The 20,501-nt window shown below is 40.5% G+C and overlaps 1 protein-coding gene, 1 long non-coding RNA gene and 1 other non-coding gene across 3 annotated transcripts in view; all 3 read left to right on the top strand.

Moving 5' to 3' along the window:
* The first annotated feature begins 7,575 nt into the window (after nt 1-7,575).
* Nucleotides 7,576-11,775, top strand: LOC119624820 (uncharacterized). Its single transcript, XR_012093813.1, has 2 exons — nt 7,576-8,514; nt 11,499-11,775. It is a non-coding gene; the product is annotated as an uncharacterized lncRNA (long non-coding RNA).
* Nucleotides 11,776-13,089: 1,314 nt separating this feature from the next.
* Nucleotides 13,090-20,501, top strand: part of LOC103247844 (uncharacterized) — a 52,321-nt gene continuing 44,909 nt past the window's right edge. The window contains exons 1-3 of the mRNA XM_073018624.1: nt 13,090-13,323; nt 17,238-17,312; nt 20,255-20,322. The gene's annotated coding sequence lies outside the window, so the exon portion shown is untranslated. The remainder of the gene's footprint in view (nt 13,324-17,237; nt 17,313-20,254; nt 20,323-20,501) is intronic.
* Nucleotides 19,036-19,138, top strand: LOC140712344 (U6 spliceosomal RNA). The gene has a single exon (XR_012093873.1). It is a non-coding gene; the product is annotated as a U6 spliceosomal RNA (small nuclear RNA).

The following is a 20,501-nucleotide window of genomic DNA, read 5'->3' as shown; positions in this document are numbered from 1 at the left end:
AGCCAGACACAGAGTAAACGTCCTATTTTATCACTCATAAGTGGGTGCTAAAAGATGTGTAGGTATTGATGTAGAGAGTGGAATGATAGCGGAGACTCAGCAGGGTGAGGGGATGGACGGGGTGAATAGTGAGAAGTTACTTAATGGGTACGATGTGCATTATTCCAGTGATGGATACCCTAAAGGCCCTGACTTCACTATGCCATCCATGCTGACAGCAAAATGGCACTTGTAACCCATAAATTTATACACAAAAATCTTAGACCTCTCTCTCTTCTCTCATAAGCCTCAGAGCTCAGTGATCCCCTTGGATCTCCTCAGCCTGCTGAGTTTTGACTTTCCTACCTGAGGTGGTTTTGGGTAGAGATAGGGGAGTGTTTCAGGAAGATGCTCTCCAGCATGCTGCTCATCTGTAACATAACTCTCAGATACTGTTCCCACAGCTGGAATCAGTACAATATTTTGACTGAGGTATTGGAAAAGCCTATGAGCATGTTATCATTTGAATATATGAGTAATGTAAAATTTAGACAGAATTTTATTTGAAAGGATTATTTATAAAATTTTTAGTTAACTGATTTATATTGTGGTTATTTCAAACAATAAAAAGCAGGTTGTTGTGTTGTAAGCTAGAAATATTTACAATAACACATGGTCTTGATTATCTCACATGATGAATTGAAGATTAAAGCAAAATAATTTTATCTTAGGGAACTTTGTGACAGTTTCTGTTTCACTGTGCCTAATAATGACTTCAAACTATTGTGCATATATAGAGAACTCTTGACTAAAGAGACTTATTTTGACTATTGCGCTATGTTGCTTTTTGTAACTTTTTAAGATCTAGAGGAACATACATTTAGTCTCAGTTGACCAACTAAATGTTATGGAGTCAGCTTCTGCATTATGTGCTGAGCGTTGAAGGAACAGTGGAGACAAGGCTGCTGCCCTCGCAGAGTCTCGGGGAGAAAACCTGATGGAGTGTGTCAGGGAACACACTGGGAGCATCCCAGGATACCAAAAGCGCACACAGATAGAACACCTGCCTCAGAACGGGGGAGGGTCAGACAAGGAGAGGTGTCAGGAAAAACGAGGAAAGTTTAATCTGCAGGAATAGAAACACACTTGAGAAATCCACCGGGAATGAAAAGAGAATGGTTGAGCAGCAGCAGATTGTCAAGAAGGAAATCAAGAAGGAGCAGTCAAAGAGGTTGATAGAGAACCGGGAGAAAGAAGGTGACACTGAAGCCAAGGGAAGGAAAGTGTTTCAACATTTCTGGGAAAAAATGACATGCTCTATCTTAACCTCGCTGTTTTATGAGTCATATAGCCACATTCCAGGTTCTGAGAAGCCCAGCACTAAGGATGTTTCTTTTGGTTTGCTTAACCCAGCATTTGCCAGAATAATCTGGGCTCAGTATGAGAGTGTGTGTGTGTGTGTGTGTGTGTGTGTGTGTGTGTGTGTGCCTGTGTGTTCCACTAATATCTCACTGGGGCTAGTGCTCTATACAACATAGTTTTTAAAACACTGGTTTTATCCATCCTATGTTCAGCTGCGGCAACACCTGCAAAGGTCAACTTTGATCATGTGTCTTAGATACTAAAGAAAACAAAACAAACCAATTATTAAAGCCCACCCTGCAGTGGCTCCTCCCTACCTGTACAATGGAGCCCACCTGGCTTGGCGTGGGTGCCTGTGCTGACCTGGCCGTGCTCCTTTGGCTCCCCTTTCCTCCTGGAGAAGGTAGGGATGCTCTGAGCCTTGGCCAGCATGGAACATGTGTCCTTCTCCTAAAGCAGACCATGTTTTCCTGAGTCCACTTTAATCCCTTTTAAGGGTATAGATCAAACAATGTATATTTTCAAGCCTCTCCTTGTCTCCCCTTCCAATCTCCATACAGAGATCTGACCTTTCGTTAAAGCTTTTGGTCAGGTATCACCCTGTATGCAGTTTTCCTGCCACTTCTGCAATGTACATACTTTACTGGTACATTAATTGTGGGGGAAAGGAAGAGAGATCCAACTGTTACTGTGTCTATGTAGAAAAAGGAAGACCTAAGAAACTCCATTTTGATCTGTACTAAGAAAAATTCTTGTTTTGAGATGCTGTTAATCTGTAACCTTAGCCCCAACCCTGTGCTCACAGAAACATGTGCTGTATTGACTCAAGGTTTAGGGAATATAGGGCTGTGCAGGATGTGCTTTGTTAAAAATGTGTGTGCAGGCAGTATGCTTGGTAAAAGTCATCGGCATTCTCCGTTCTCTATTAACCAGGGACACAATGCACTGCAGAAAGCCACAGGGACCTCTGCTCAAGAAAGCCTGGGTATTTCCCTGGTTTTCCACCCCAAGACAACCTGAGAAATGGCCTCGTGGGAAGGGAAAGACCTTACAGTCTCCCAGCCTGACACCCGTAAAGGGTCTGTGCTGAGGAGGATTAGTGCAAGAAGAAGGCCTCTTTGCAGTTGAGGTAAGAGGAAAGCATCTGTCTCCTGCTCATCACTGGGAATGGAATGTCTCAGTGTAAAACCCGACCATACATTCTATTTACTGAGATAGGAGAAAACTGCCCTATGACTGGAGGTGAGACATGCTGGTGGCAATACTGCTCTTTACTGCACTGAGATGTTTGTGTAAAGTTAAACATAAATGTGGCCTACGTGCACATCCAGGCACAGCACCTTTCCTTAAACTTATCTATGACCCAGATTCCTTTGCCCACACGTTTTCCTGCTGACCCTCCCCCACCATTACCCTATAGTCCTGCCACACCCCCTCGCTGAGATAGTAGAGACAGTGATCAATAAACACTGAGGGAACTCAGAGACCAGCGCCGGTGCAGGCCCTCACTTGCTGAGCGCCGGTCCCCTGGGCCCACTTTTCTTCCTCTATACTTTGCGTCTTATTTTTTTTCTCAGTCTCTCGTCTCCACTTTGTGAGAAATACCCACAGCTGTGGAGGGACAGGCCCCCTTCATTAATTATGCCATACCAGCTCAGGTTTTTCATTTATATATCATTTTATATCATCTTCTTTTTTTCTTAGAGCTTGGTTCATTTATTTATTCAGCCTTTCCACAATATAATTGTATGTCATATAACTTTATATTCATTTTCATTGGTATTTATATACCTTTCTTGTAAAAATGGAGACTTTCTAAGTAGATCTTCATTAATGTTGAAAGAACAAAGTTTTAAGTCTTGGTCTCAGCCAAAAGGAGTTCCCCGCATATCCAGGAGGGAATGAAACACCTGCATTGTTGCGTTAGACATTCTTACAGAGAAAGAGAACCATGTCAAACGGAAAATTGCTAACTTTGCCTCAGGGAGACCAGGTTGATTCACTGAGAAAGTTTGAATTGGTTTAGAAAGCATGGTTCTGAGTTTTCTAGGAGAAGGAGATAAGTTAGGGTAGGGCATAAGAAGTAATGCCCACATCAAAAAGTTAGAAAGATCTTAAATTAACAACCTAACATCACAACTGAAAGAATCAGAGAAGCAAGAAGAAATCAACCACAAAGCTTGCAGAAGACAATAAATAAATAAAATCAGAGGTGAACTGAAAAACATTGAGACATGAAAAACTGTTCAAAAGATCACTTAATCAAGGTTTTTTGAAAAAATTAAGATAGATAGGCGCTAGCTAGAATAATGAAGGAAACAGAATTCAAATAAACACAATCAGAAATGATAAAGGGAATGTTACCACTGATGCCACAGAAACAAAAATAACAATCAGCAACTACTATGAACACCTTTTTGTGTGTGTAGACACACAAACTATAAACCGTAGAAGAGATGGATAAATTCCTGGACACACACATCCTCTCAAGACTGAACCAGGAAGAAATTCAGTCTCTGAACAGACCAATTATGAGCTCCAAAAATTGAATCAGTAGTAAATAGCCTACCAACCCCCCAAAAAAGCCCAGGACCTGATAGATTCACAGTCAAATTTTAACAGATGTACAAAGAGGAGCCAGTACCACTCCTACTAAAACGATTTCAAGAAATAGAGGAGAAGGGACTCCTCCCCAACCTGTTCGACGAGGCCAGCATCATCCTCGTACCAACGCCTGGCAGTGATACAACAAAAAAAGAAAGCTTCAGGCCAGTATCCTTGATGAACATCCATTCAATAATCCACAACAAAATCCTTGCAAACCGAATCCAGCAGCACATAAAAGGGTAATTCACCACAGTGAAGCAGGCTTTTTCCCTGGAATGGAAGGTTGGTCCCTCGTGGGCAAATCAATAAAATGTGATTCATAACATAAATAAAACTAAGACAAGAACCATGTGATTGTCTCACTAGGTGCAGAAAAGGCTTTCAGTAAAATTCAATAATGCTTCATGTTAAAAACTCTCAACAAATGAGGTATTGAAGGAACATACCTCAAAATAATAAAAGCCACCTATGACAAACTCACAGCCAACATTATACTGAGTGAGCAAACCCTGGAAGCATTCTCCTTGAAACTGTCTCACCACTCCTGTAGGACACAGTATTAGAAGTCCTTGCTCGAGAAATCAGACAAGAGAAAGAAATAAAGGGTATTTAAATAGAAAGAGAAGTCCAACTACCTCTGTTTGCAGACAACATAATTCTCTTATCTAAACCCTATAGCTGTTACCCAAGAAGCTCCTTAAGCTGATAAACAACTTCCACAAAGTTTCAGGATAAAAAAATCAATATACAAAATTTGCTAGCATTCCTATACACCAGGAAAAGCCAAACTGAGAGCCAAATTGGAAAGGCAATTTTATTCACAATTTCCACAAAAAGAATAAAATACCTAGGAATACAGCTAATCAGGGAACTGAAAGATCTTTACATGAAAATTACAAAACACTGCTCAAAGAAGTCAGAGAAGACACAAAGAAATGAAAAATTATTCCATGTTAATGGAGAGAAGGAATTAATATCATTTAAATGGCCATACTGCCCAAAGCTATTCCTATTAAACTACCAATGACATGCTTCATGGAACTGGAAAAAGCTATTTAATAATTCATGTAGAACCAAGAAAGAATCTAAGCAGCCAAGGCAATCCTAAGCAAAAAGAACAAAGCTTGAGGCATCACATTACCTGACTTCAAACTATACTACAGCACTACAGTAACTAAAACAGCATGATACTGGTACAAAAACAGACACACTCACCAAGAGAATAGATATCAGAAATAAGATCACACACCTACAACTATCTAATCTTTGACAAAGCTGGCAAAAACAAACAACAGGGAAAAGACTCCCAATTCAATAAACCGTTCTCGGATAACTGGCTAGCCATATGAAGAAGATTGAAGCCGGACTTCTTCCTTACACCATATACAAAAATCATCTCAAGAAGGGTTAAAGACTTAAATGTAAAACCCAAAACTATAAAGTCCTGGAAGACAACCTAGGCAATACCATCCTGGACATAGAAACAGGCAAATATTTCATGATAAAGTCACCAAAAACAATTACAACAAATGCAAATATTGACAAGTGGGATCTAATTAAACTTAAAAGCTTCTGCTCAGCAAAAGAAATTATCGATAGAGTGAATAGACAACCTACAGAATGAAAAAACATTTACAAACTATGTATCTGATAAAGGTCTAGCATTCAACATAAGGAACTTAAATAAATTTACAAGAGAAAAACGCTATTAAAAAGTGGCCAAAGAATTGTCTATTCATGTCCTTAGCCTACTTTTTGATGGGATTTTTTGTTTGTTTGTTTGTTTTTCTTGCTAATTTGTTTGAGCTCATTGTAGATTCTGGATATTAGTCCTTTATCAGATATACAGATTGTGAAGATTTTCTACCATTCTGTGGATTGTCTGTTTACTCTGCTGACTGTTCCTTTTGCCGTGAAAAAGCTCTTTAGTTTAACTAAATGCCACCTATTTATCTTCGTTTTTCTTGCATTTGCTTTTGGGTTCTCAGTCATGAAATCCTCACCTAAGTCAATGTCTAGAAGGGTTTTTTCAATGTCATCGTCCAGAATTTTTATAGTATAGTCCTATAATCCTTTTTTTATTTCTGTAAAGTTGGTAGTAATGGTGCCACTTTCATTTATGATTTTATTACTGAGTCTTCCATCTTTTGTTCAGTCTATAGTGAAAGGTTTGATCTTTCAAAGAATCAACTTTTAGCTATGTTTATTTCTGCTGCTTTCCAACCTTCTAATTTATTGATTTATGCACTAATCTTTATTATTTCTTTCCTTCTTCTAGCTTTAGATTTAGTCTTTTTTGTTTGTTTGGTTTTTTTCTACTGCCCTTAGGTATAGAATGAGGTTACTGATTTGAGATTTTTTTCTTAAATGTAGTTGTTTATATTCATACATTTTCCTTTGAACTCTACTTTCACTGTATTCGATACATTTTGGTATATTTTGTTTTTATTTTGTCTCAAGATGTTTTATAACTTCACTTGTGATTTATTCCTTCACTCACTGGTAGTTTAAGAGTGTATTGTTTAATTTCCACATATTTGTGAATTTTCGAGTTTTCATTTTTTATGTATCTGTTGTTTCTTCCATTGTGGTTGTAAATTATATTTGGTATTATTTCAAGCTTTTTAAAATGATTTGAAAGTCATTTTAGGACCTATTTTGCGGACAGATATGGCCTATCCTAGAGAAAGTTCCATATCCGCCTGAAAAGAATGTATATTCTGCTGTTGTTGGGTGGACTGTTCTGTATATGTGTATTAGCTCTAAATGGCTTATACGGTTGCTCAAGTCTTCCATTTCTCATGAAGCTTCTATCTGGTTTTTCTATCCATTAATTAAGATGAGGTATTGAAGTGTCCAACTACTACTGTAGAACTGTTATCCTTTCAATCCTGTTAATTTTTTCAGCTTTGCTGAGGTATAATAGAGAAATAAAAATTGTACATATTCAAGGTGTAAAGTGTGATGTGTTTATATCTATATGCATATTCTGAAATGATTACCAAAATGTAGTCAATCAACGCGTTAATTACCTCAGATAATAGTTACTTTTTTGTGTGCATGCGTGGGATAAGAAAACTTAACTCCATCCCCGGTGACTGCAGAGTGGCCATTCCAGCCGCTCCAGGCTCCAGCAGAGGAGGAGCGGGGCGGGTCCAGTTGGGGGCCAACAGGCCTGGCGCGCGCGCATTCCGGAGCCCACCCAGACCATGTTCCGCAGCCTGGGCGCCCAAGCTGCAGTCCACTCTGTGTGCAGGCAGCAGCCGCCTGGCAACTCCCGAGCCTGCTCGCGCTCCCAGCATCGCAGAACCAGGGCCAGGTGTACCGGGGGCCGCGGCCAAGCCAGGCATTCTGCCCGGCGGCGGCGGCTGCACAGGGGCGAGAACTGAGAACCTGGCGCTCAACCCCATCGGGGTGACTGCCTAGTGCCCATGCCAGCAGCCCCGAACTCCCTGCGGTGGAGGAGTGGGGCGGGAGGCACATCCTGGGGACCCTCAGTCTGGGCGCGCTGGCTATCCGGGGCCTCCTAGGCCATGCCCCTCCAGCCCGCCCGAGCATCCAAGCTGCAGCCGCCTTCTGTGTGCAGGCAGCAGCCTCCAGGCAACCCCCGACATCTCAGCCCGCACTCCCAACATCTCAGAACCAGATGTCCCAGCGGCTGCGGCCAAGCGAGGCGGTCTGCCCTGGGGAGGCTGCACAGGGGCGGGAACCCGCCCTCAGCCCCATTCCCGGTGGCTGCAGAGGGCCCCTGACTAGCGGTCCCGAGCTCCGGCAGAGGAGGAGCCGGGCGGGGGCACCTGGCAGGCCCTCAGGACAGGCGCACTCGCGATCCAGAGGCCGCCCGGGCCATGCTCCGCCTCCCTGGCGCCCAAACTGCGGGCGCCCTCTGCCTGCTCGCAGCGGCCGCCTGGCCACTCCCAAGCTCGCTGGCGCTCCCGGCCTCGCAGAACCGGGGCCGGATGTCGCCGCGGCTGCGGCCAGATCTGCCCGGCGGCGGCTGCACCGGGGCGGGAACTGGCCCTCAGCCCCATCCCCGGTGGTTGCGGAGGGCCCCTGCCAGTAGCCCGGATCTCTCTTCAGAGGAGGAGCGGGGCGGGGGTCACGGCCAGGCGGGCCCTCAAGCCGCGCGGGCGGCGCGCGTGTGATTCCGGGACGTCTCGGGCGAGCCCAGGAGAACCCGCAAGCCCGCGGCGCCTGCGCCCGACCTGCACCCGCCCCCTGCCGGCCTCCCGCTGCGGGCCGCGCGGGCTTGGGAGCTGCTTCCGGCTTCCGCGCGGACTCTGAGCTGCAGGCGCGCGCCTAACGGCGTCGCGGGGCTCCCTCGGTCTGAGAGGTCGGAGGCTGCGTCTGAGAAGTCGCCCCATGAGGAAGCTCTTCAGCTTCGGGAGACGCCTGGGCCAGGCGGTCCTGGGCTCCGTCCACCACGAGTAGGCGGGTCCCGGGTCCCACACCAGGGACGCGGAACTGCGGAAGACCCACAGGGCGGCCATCAACTGCGACGCCGCGGAGGTGCAGCTGCCTGGCGCGCAGGAGCCGGGACGTGGATGCCCGCGACAGGAAGGACAGGTGGCGGGAGCTCAGCCCGGGGTGGGAGGGGGTCCCCAGGCCCGGCTTCCCCGCAGGTCCTGGGACGGGGGCCTTGGAGGGCGCGGGGCACCCTCTGAGCAGCGGAGCCAAACGGAGCCTCAGCTGCTTTCCATCGCTGGCGATTCCCTGCCTGGAGCTCTTGGTGGAGAATTTGAGTGATTTAATTCACAAAGTTGAGCATATACACGTTTAAAACATGGGGTCGTGGAGATGCCTAATGAGAACTCATTCCCATGTGAAAAATACCATGAGTCATGTTCAGTAGGCGAGAAGTTCTCAGATAAAAGCCTGGGTCGGTTTTACATCCGAATCCACCCATGTAGATAGGCTGTTTCCTGGGGCTTCTCAGAGGGACACTTGGAAGTGGGAGGTGGGTTCCTTGAATGGGAAGACTCCGTTTTCTCAAAACATGAGCTCTTTCTATGTTTATCAGTTTTACATAAACCGAATGAAAATATCAAGGATTTATCATTTTTGCATGACATCTGCTGTCTATCTTACTATTGTGATGACATTTAAAAATTTTTGTAACGGAGTGAAAAAGACTTGCTCCTCTAGATACCAAATGTGCTATTAATTCCCACAATTGTTTACTAACAGCTGAAAAGACATAAGTACATGGGACAGAATGGAAATCCAGAAACACTGAAATACATGTAAGATATAGCTGTAAGGACTGATAATGGTAACATTTCAGATGAGTAGAAAGGGTTGGGTTATTAAAATGCCTGCTCTTTGAGGAAAACTAATGAAATTTTATGTCACAAAAATGAGTTCCTGATGGAATACAGATTGAAATTTTTACACATGCAAAATGAGAAAAGCACCAGAAGAAAACACAAATGCTTATTTATACAGGTACATTTTACTTTGCCAAAGGCCTTCCTGAGAATGACCTCACAAGCAGGCATTCTGAAGGTTGATTTAGCAAACTAAAAATTAAAACCCCCAGACTGGGCGTGGTGGCTCACACCTGTAATCCCAGCACTTTGGGAGGCTAAGGTGGGCGGATCATGAGGTCAGGAGATAGAGACCATCCTTGCTAACACAGTGAAGCCCCGTCTCTACTAAAAATATTAAAAATTAGCCTGGCGTGGTGGCACGTGCCTGTAGTCCCAGCTACTCGGGAGGCTGAGGCAGGAGAATCACTTGAACCTGGGAGGTGGAGGTTGCAGTGAGCCGAGATGCTACCACTGCACTCCAGCCTGGGCTACACAGTGAGACTCCGTCTCAAATAATAATAATAATAATAATAATAAAACCCACCTATGTGTCAGAAAAAAATTAACAAAAGATAACATACTTGAAAAATATTTACTATGTATATGTTTTTACTAATATATATATAAATAGATATTCAGATGAAAAGTGTATCTTAATCCTACAGAGAATTTATTTTTTATTATATATTATTATATATAACAATATACATATAAAGAATTGTATATATTACTGATATAATATATATACACACAGATAAAAAGCACATCTTCATTTTACAGGGAATTGTTTCTAATCAAATCCACAAGAAAAGAACTCTAAAAGTGAGCAAAGTACTGTTTTGCAGCTCCACAAGTTACGTTTGTACATATGAAAAAATCCTTAGTGTTTCTCGTAAAAGAATTTAAGTTAGGCCGGGCGCGGTGGCTCAAGCCTGTAATCCCAGCACTTTGGGAGGCCGAGACGGGCGGATCACGAGGTCAGGAGATCGAGATCATCCTGGCTAACACGGTGAAACCCCGTCTCTACTAAAAAATACAAAAATCTAGCTGGGCGAGGTGGCGGGTGCCTGTAGTCCCAGCTACTCTGGAGGCTAAGGCAGGAGAATGGCGGGAACCCGGGAGGCAGAGCTTGCAGTGAGCCGAGATCCGGCCACTGCACTCCAGCCTGGGCGACAGAGCGAGACTCCATCTCAAAAAAAAAAAAAAAAAAAAGAATTTAAGTTAAAAGAGGAATGAGACTGTGTTCTCTTTATCCACAGACTGTGCTCTTTATACACATTGTGAGAATAAAGAGCAGTGGTACTTATACTGCTGCTTAAAGTTTAAGTTGCTGATGACTTTTCAAATAGAAAATTTGGTGGTAATTATATGCCCTTTACCTATCAATTCCATTGTATTAAAATACCTTTAGAAAATAGAGATACATGTACTTTGTTTTTTTCAGCATTTATGTCAACAAGAGCCCACAGAATGTGTCCTATAAATAAGTTTCAGTTGCATCCATAGGATGGAATAATATGTGACCATTGAAGGTGACAATAGATATAGAAGTATGGGAGGTTCCCTTGATGCCAGGAATTTGAGACCAGCCTGGGCAACAAAATGAGATTCTTTCTACAATTTTTTTTTTTTATAATTAGCTGAGCATGCTGGTGTGCTCCTGTGGTCCTAGCTACTCAGGAGGCTGAGGCAGGAGGATCACTTGAGCCTAGGAGTTCCAGGTTGCAGTGAGGTAATATATGAAATATATGTAATACACGATTACACTCCAGCCTGGGCGACAGAGCAAGACTGTCTCAAAAAAACAACAATCTAACAATTATTGAGTTGTTGAGTTGTTGCTTGTTCTAGAAATGGTCCTAAATACTTTACATAGATTCCCATTTAAGCATCACAGTGGTGTCCTGTGAGCTAGCTGCTATTGTCATCTTTATTTTATTAATGAGGAAAATGAAGCACAGAAAGGCTAAGCAATAGCTGGTAAGTGACCAAGTTCCAAGTAGAACTCAAGCCGTAGTTGAACTGAATCCAAACACCAAGCTCATTCTATCCAAATAAGCTGCTGTTTCATTAAGGTAGTGAGCAATAAGAGCTAATAAATATTGTACTTTCTTCAAAAGAAAATTATTTGTTTTGAAGGCAGAGGAATAACATGCTGTTCAATGTTTGCACTTACATAAACCAGTGTAGGTTTTGAGATATTGCATTATAATTTCCTGAAAACTCCTCTCGCTTTCATAGGACTGCTCTACATTTGGCCTGTGCGCATGACTGTGTGGAAGTGCTCACTCTCTTGCTGAGCAGAAAATGCCAGATTGACATCTGTGACAGACTAAACAGGATGCCTTTAATGAAGGTGTATAGTAGCCAAGTCTTTTGGCATGAAATAGATTTCACTAAATACATAGAATTAAAATGAATTTATCTCATTTAAATATAACAGGTTGGTGAAATCTGTGGAATATGTATTTTGAATTCTTAGAATTTATAGTCTAATTTTTCATCTAACACTGATAGGCTGTACATTGCCAGGAAGAGACGTGTTCCATTATTCTGCTGGAACATGGTGCCAATCTAAACATTAAGGATGTCTATGGCAACACTGTTCTTCATGATGTTAAACATTAAGGATGTCTACGGCAACACTGCTCTTCATGATGTTAAACATTAAGGATGTCTACGGCAACACTGCTCTTCATGATGTTAATCATTAAGGATGTCTACGGCAACACTGCTCTTCATGATGTTAAACATTAAGGATGTCTACGGCAACACTGCTCTTCATGATGTTAAACATTAAGGATGTCTACGGCAACACTGCTCTTCATGATGTTAATCATTAAGGATGTCTACGGCAACACTGCTCTTCATGATGTTAAACATTAAGGATGTCTACGGCAACACTGCTCTTCATGATGTTAAACATTAAGGATGTCTACGGCAACACTGCTCTTCATGATGTTAATCATTAAGGATGTCTACGGCAACACTGCTCTTCATGATGTTAATCATTAAGGATGTCTACGGCAACACTGCTCTTCATGATGTTAATCATTAAGGATGTCTACGGCAACACTGCTCTTCATGATGTTAATCATTAAGGATGTCTACGGCAACACTGCTCTTCATGATGTTAAACATTAAGGATGTCTACGGCAACACTGCTCTTCATGATGTTAAACATTAAGGATGTCTACGGCAACACTGCTCTTCATGATGTTAATCATTAAGGATGTCTACGGCAACACTGCTCTTCATGATGTTAATCATTAAGGATGTCTACGGCAACACTGCTCTTCATGATGTTAAACATTAAGGATGTCTACGGCAACACTGCTCTTCATGATGTTAAACATTAAGGATGTCTACGGCAACACTGCTCTTCATGATGTTAATCATTAAGGATGTCTACGGCAACACTGCTCTTCATGATGTTAAACATTAAGGATGTCTACGGCAACACTGCTCTTCATGATGTTAATCATTAAGGATGTCTACGGCAACACTGCTCTTCATGATGTTAATCATTAAGGATGTCTACGGCAACACTGCTCTTCATGATGTTAAACATTAAGGATGTCTACGGCAACACTGCTCTTCATGATGTTAATCATTAAGGATGTCTACGGCAACACTGCTCTTCATGATGTTAATCATTAAGGATGTCTACGGCAACACTGCTCTTCATGATGTTAAACATTAAGGATGTCTACGGCAACACTGCTCTTCATGATGTTAAACATTAAGGATGTCTACGGCAACACTGCTCTTCATGATGTTAATCATTAAGGATGTCTACGGCAACACTGCTCTTCATGATGTTAATCATTAAGGATGTCTACGGCAACACTGCTCTTCATGATGTTAAACATTAAGGATGTCTACGGCAACACTGCTCTTCATGATGTTAATCATTAAGGATGTCTACGGCAACACTGCTCTTCATGATATTAATCATTAAGGATGTCTACACAGCACTGTTCTTCATGATGATGTGTGTAATAAGGGGAGTTCACTGGCAGGAAAACTGCTTTCCCACCATGCAAATATTGAAGCACTAAACAAGGTATAGATCAGTCAACTTTCTTTTCAAAATATTTGTTTTAACATTGACATAGGTAAGAGTCAATTTTTCATATTTGGAAGATCAGGCATTTCTGAATGAATATATTTCAAAATAACTGAATTGTCTAAGATTTTACTTTAAATATTGATACTTTTAAAGAAGCATTAGCGGGCACAGCTTGTTTAGTGCACTTATGGGAAATATTTGTGAATTTTTCAAGGGAAGACTTCTTTAAGTATCTGTTTCCTACCCCAGGTGTATTTTTTTCTAATTATGTAAAACACACACACATGAAAAGAACTTACCCTGGAAATAGGCTTTATCTTAAAACTCAGAACAAAACTAAAGCAACTTGCTGCTGCTGACAGTTTTCTCAAAAAAAACTGATGTGCCTTTCAGTGCAAGGTTTAAGAGGGAAAAATGGGGAGGGAAAAGGAGAGCAATCAAAAACATGTAGGTCACTTGGAAATTAGGTAATGAGGAAAAATGCCAATAAGAGGTTTTGTTTTTTAGTTTGTTGTTTTTCCAGTTTATGTATAAAGTGCTCTTCAGCTTTGGGGTAATCATTTTTGGTTTGGTAAACACAGTAATTGAAACTTGCCTAAATGTTAATTTTTAGAGGACTCTGAGGAAACCAGATTGGCCATGGATAGATGGTGATGAAGTGAGAAACACTTCAGCAAAGGATGGAAAAAATTAGTGACTGACTTATTACCCATCCTAGCAAAAACAACCACTTAGCTAAGAGTCTAAGCTCTCCTCTCAAATCTAGAATGTCTTGGTGGGAAGGTGGGAGATACGGAACTTATAAATAACTAAATCAAGTGGGATTTTGAGTTTACTTGTCCCTGTTCTACCCATACCCAGGAAAATTAACTGGAGTATTAATAAATAACTCTACCTCATACTCTTTTCTCTTTTTGGCCACATCTCAAGCTGATAAAGGATATTGACGGTGTGGGTGAGTGATGAAACTGAAGTGATTGTCTACTGCAGTAATTCTCAGCTAGAATTGTGCATTACAGTGACCTGGGGGAATTTTGTTAAAAGTCTACATATGTAGGCTTTCCCCTGAAGATTTTGATGTAACTGAGCTAATAAAGTCTGAAAATGTATGGTTAAAAATATTTTCTTGAAGCCACACACAGTGGCATGTTTCTATAGTCCCAGCTACTCAGGAGGCTGAGGTGGGAGGATTGTTTGAGCCTAGGAGTTTGAGTCCAGCCTGAGAAACACAGTAAGACTCTTTTCTCTTACAACAGCAACAGCAAAAAAAAAAAAAAAAAAAAAAAAGAAAGAAAGAAAAAAATAAATACCTCAGGGTTTGAATGTACTCCTGATTAAGAACCACAGAATAGATAAGTGCAGTATATAAATTCCCGTATCTCAAAAACATAAGAAATCTCTAGAAGAGTTGGCATTTGATAGGTGCTACTTTCTTCACAGTTCTCCTTTCCAATGACGTTAGCCTGACTTATCTGTCTTTCTCTGCGTTTGTGACCAGAAAGTGAAAGAAAATATTGTTGGCAATATCTCTCAGCTTACAGAATAACACCTTTTCCTTCCCACCATGAATCATTCACTGCTGTTCAGAGAGTCTTTAGCAATTTTCTTGTGGATAGTCTTTCAACAGGTAAAGGCTGACCCTTTCACAATTTCATGTTCCTTTGTTACCATTCAAGTGATTATGTGTCAACAAATGTTCATTACAAGTGAAATTTTCTCATTTAGATTAGTAGCAAATCCTGAACCTTTTTTTTTTTCATTTGAAGTTGTATTATGGACTATCTCAGTATGTCTGTTAAGTTTATGGAGCTTTGGCATAATCAGGATGTCAGTTTTAAACACTGAAATCCATGAAGTCAATGAGAATACTATATAGGAATTCTTTTAATAAGTTCGTTTCAGCAGTCTTATGAACTAATTATCTATTTGGTTAACAATCTGGGAAAATGGTATACAAACAGATTTCAAATGAATAAATTTTGGGAAAATTCTTAAGGTGGGTATTATGAGTCTTAACAGCAACTTTTATTTTATATATATATATATATCAGGGGCTGATTTTTATATAAAACATGATACTAGAGAAAGAAAAAGTTTCACACGCAAATACTTGGTTTATACAAAGTCATTTAGTAACACATTCATAGAAAATATAAATACACAAAGGCTATAGTCTAACTAAATGTGGCACATAGATTTGTTTATTTGTCTCTTTAAATTGAGTCAACATGTAAAATTTAGCAGACTCATGCAGGAATCTGGACCTCAGGCTTGTCTTAAGAATCAAATCTGGTGTCCCCCAAACCCCATCACTGCTTGGTTTGCTGTGCAGAGGTTGCCCTGTGTAGGAGGCACATATTCTCCAGTTTGCCACTGTGCCCACCTGAGTACTTCACTTATGTAGGTAACCTCCTCCATCCTTATAAGTATTTGAGTTTACAGCTTCTGTTTTATATTATATTTTCATAAAGATTTCAAGATTTTCAAGATGGTGTATATTGGTTATATAGTCTATAGTTTATAAATCCCTCAATTGTGGGGTAGAATTTTAGAATTCAAAAGGTTTTTTTTAACTCTTTTTTTAAATATATATGCCACAAATAGTCATCTGCTTGTAAGAATGCCTAGAAGCCTTTTTAGGTTATTCCTGGTGAGAGTTGGCTAGTTTATGAATATTGCAGACACTATATCATTCTTCTCAGCAATGTCCCTTAAAAATGCAAGTGACTTATTGGCTTTTATTATGCTAGAAATAAGCCATATACATCAATATTAAAATTTTTATTGATAATCCATTGTAATTTCATTTCCGATTTATATTTTGCTTAAAGTAAAAAAATGTTAAATAGCAATTTAAATGGAAATCAATACAAATGGATTTAAAAAGTAAAGTTGCATTAGCATCCCAGGATTATCATTATAATTGACAATAAAATTTCTTACTGAGCTTTGCTTTTTTAATATTTGTTTTCAAACATTTTTAACCTGTCTCTCTTACACAGAATATACTGAGCTTTCTAACAATTAAGATAAAAATCTATCCTCTTGTATTAGGAGAAATCCCATGGACTATTTAATAATAATGAAAATAAGTGCATTTGAAGCCAGTCTCTTAATTCAGAGCTCATTTCCTTAGTGACCCATTTGAATCAGGAGTGCCTGACATTGGGATCTGGGATCCTGACACCATTGATAGACGTAAATCAAGCAAGTTTGTACCACCCAGAGGAAACCTCCACCTGAATTGGGAAGTTCTGGCAACTGTATCCCCGAAACTCTAGTTCCTAAAATGTTAATATTTGTCACAAAAAGTATTGTCAAATTGGGATTAGGCAAAGTTGAAGGGATTTCTTGATTGTTGGCCATATAGTACAGTTTTGTAATACTTGTCAAATGCAGATGATCATCTCATCTTTCTGTTGGGATACAGTTCTTCTGGTAAAACAAATATTCTTTGGTACATAGTTTAAGAAACACTGCTCTAAAGATAATAATTTACATCATTAATTTATTTTAAAAACCTAAAGCATTTGCTACTATGTATTAGGTTTTAGGGTTATAAAGAAAAAAGACACAGCTCTTGCCCTCAAGAAACTCTTGGTTTCAGTGGGAAACAGTGAAATAATTACAACATATTGTGCTAAAAGCTGTGATAGAATCAAGGATTTTGGGGACTTGTAAATAAAGTCAGGTTTGGAGATGATCTAAGTTAACGTGGGGAGGCAGAGGAGGGGTGTTTGCAAGGCAGTGTGTGGTAAAGCACAGAGGAGTGAAAAGGAAGGGACTGCTTTGCATTTACTTTCTTTCTATATTGTATGTTTAAATTCATAGCATCTTATAGGAGATTTTTAGTTCAGTTGAGAAATATGCAATTTTGTGAATTATAAATTGTTTTTGCTTTCTTACAGGAGGGAAATACACCACTTTTGCTTGCTATAATTTGTAAGAGACAGCAAATGGTGGAATTTTTAGTAAAGAACCAGGTAAATGTACATGCTGTTGATAATTAGTCCACTTTTTAGCCAGAAATCAAACAGAAAGCTAGACTAGTTAGAAGTAGCAATGAGTGTAAGATTCTTTCAGGACTTTTAAAGACCTTTATCCTTAGGGATCTCAGTGTTGTTCATTTTATTCCAAGTATAACCTTACATGTGAGATATAAATAGTGTCACATCTTTTACTTTTCTTTCTTTTTTTTTTTTTTTAAACAAGGTCTCACTATGTTGCCCACATTCCTGAGCTCAACAGATTCTCCTGCCTCAGCCTCCCAAACTGCTAGCCACCATGCCTGGCCTGGCTTTTCTAATTAGTTATTGGGTCTTGAAATGCCCAGTTTAGCAGAAAGTCTTGCATTGTCCCCTGGGGCTATCTCCTATGCCTTCATCCTTTGAATTTTTCAAAAAGCTAAGGGGTTCCCTAAGTCCAAGGAAGACAATCTTGCTTTACAAGTCAGAAAACTGGGGGAGAAAGGCCATTCTAAACATTCTGTGGTTTCCATTGATTCACTTGCTGTATTGCTGCCATGGTAACTGGTCCTGCAATCTGGTAATGATTGACCTTTGCCACCAGGATGGTTTTACTGATTCAGACCCCTCACTCTTCGTGGTGACTCACACACAGTTCACAGCTATGGTGTTGCCTTTATTGACTCAGATCCCTCAGTCTTTGTGGTGACTCACACACAGTTCACAGCTACAGTGATGCCTTTACTGTTTTTTTGTTTTTGTTTTTGTTTTTTTTTTTTTGAGACAGAGTCTTGCTCTATTGCCCAGGCTGGAGTGCAGTGGCGTGATCTCTGCTCACTGTAAACTCCGCCTCCTGGGTTCACGCTATTCTTCTGTCTCAGCCTCCTGAGTAGCTGGGACTACAGGTGCCCACCACAACGCCTGGCTAATTTTTTTGTATTTTTAGTAGAGACGAGGTTTCACCGTGTTTGCCAGGATGGTCTCGATCTCCTGACCTTGTAATCTGCCCGCCTCGGCCTCCCAAAGTGCTGGGATTACAGGCGTGAGCCACCGCGCGTGGCTTGTGATGCCTTTACTGACTCAGATCCCTCACTCTTCGTGTGACTCACACACAAAGCTCACAGCCACTGTGTTTTTTAGTTCCTGTACATACGTTCAGCCATTGTTCCCAGCACGCTGCTCTGCCAGCAAGGCCTCCTGGCTTTACCCACACACAGAGTAAGTAAAGCGACCCCTGCCGTAACACTAAAAACCTTATTTCTTGCCCACCTCTTAGCTAGGCTGAGCCTAGACCTTGATGGTAAGTTATCCTTTGAGACCTGTGTTCATCTTTTCTCTAGCAAATTCAGTTGGGCTTGTTCTCAGCAGTCAGGGACGTTCAAATAATGTTGCAGGAAGAGATCAGAGCTCCCTTTCCCTTTTGTTATCACATCTGTACCTTGAGGTTTTTTTCTGTCTGGTGTGGCAGCTTTTGTTAGATAGCAGAAGGCTCCACATTATCCTTCAATAGAGTTGTGGGCACCAACTTGCAGTTGGCCCCTCAAGTAATGTGTTTCCATAATAATGAAAATCTCTCAGGCTACTTGCATCTCTACTTCAAGTTTTTAAAATATTTTAAAATTCTACCTCACAGGAGGTCATTCAATAGAATTCTCTGTATCTAAAGTAGGTAATTTGGATTTAACAGAGCTAAGCTCATCCATGACTCATGAGTGTCCATGTATAAAACAGGGCTTTATACTTGTTTCAGCAGCACATATTCTAAGACTGGATCAATACAGAGCAGATAAGCATGGCTGCTGCCTAAGGATGGCACACAGATTCAGAAAGCATTCCACATTTTGCACAGTCCCAAGAAGGTCATTTGACTATTTGTTAACTAGCTCCAAGGAAACAGTGCAAGTCAGACCAAAACAGGAGACATCTAATATTGAAATTGTTGTTACTGTTATTATAAAAGTATTCATGTAAGGTGATCTGTGAAATGAGAACAGCGCTGAGTATGGGATGGTACATGCAAATATGTTGTTAGTCCAGGACTTGGAAATGAGGAAATGTTAACTTGCATCTCTTTCATGGAACCAAAAAACAAGACAAGCCAGGTTTTGTCTTGTATGTCAGTTGGAGAGGACCAAGAAGATGCAGCCTCTAACACAGACCTGCTGGCTCTGAGTTTGAGGAAGTAGAGAAGGAATGGTAGTTGTCCAAGTCAGGTTTTGACATTTATGAGTTTTCTGCCCTTGGTGTGATTGATGAGCTCAGGAATAGTGAACAATTAGGTAATTATTTTAATGAGATAATAATATATTTATATATAAATTTAGTTACAAGTTATGAATTAGCTAAAATGCCCTGAACTACAAGCCACAATGAATAGAACTGATAACCAAAATTAGCACTTAGTAACATTTTCTGAAAACTGTGACATTCAAATATTAGAACTGATGAAAAAACGCCCATCAGGTTTTGAGATTCCAAAATTGTTTCAGCAATACAGTTCAAGAATAAATTATTCCATTGCTTTACTATTTCTCTGAATATTTAAACACGTTATCTCATTACATTCTCCTAACAACCTAGTGAAGTAAGGTAGTAAAATCCTTATTTTTTTGAAAAAGCCATGGAGCCTAAGAGAAGCAACTGGTCTAAAAACAAAATACCTATGGGTTACAGAGTGAGGACTTACTCTGAGTGCAGGACACTTTCCAGGATATTAAGCTAACTAGAATTAATTTACTGAGCTACGCTTCTCTCAGTTTATGAGTACTTCATGTTTTTCTTCTTTAATCAGAAGCTTAGTAAGTTTATAGAGCCTAAAATTTTAAAGTGTATAGGACATTAGAGTTCTGATATTAGCTCTTATATTGTCTGAAATGCTTTAAGAATTTAATATATTTGGTAATTATTTTTCATATCACTATTAAAATAGTAATTTTATTTATTACATTTATTATGCATAGCATCCAACAACAAATTTTGGAACATAAAAATAAGATACTTTAAAATGATCTTCAAAACGACAGTCAAGGTAAGATTTCTTATAGTAAATTTCTCCTTTCTCTTGGTGGTCTTATTGATTTTAAAAAGTAAGATAGGCCAGGCACAATGGGTCACACCTGTAATCCCAGCACTTTGGGAGGCCAAGGCAGGTGGATCACCTGAGGTCAGGAGTTTGAGACCAGCCTGGCTAACATGGCAAAACCCGTC

This window comes from Chlorocebus sabaeus, chromosome 8 (assembly GCF_047675955.1).
Source record: "Chlorocebus sabaeus isolate Y175 chromosome 8, mChlSab1.0.hap1, whole genome shotgun sequence".
Lineage (NCBI taxonomy): Eukaryota > Metazoa > Chordata > Mammalia > Primates > Cercopithecidae > Chlorocebus > Chlorocebus sabaeus.
This window is presented reverse-complemented; position numbering and strand designations above follow the sequence as displayed.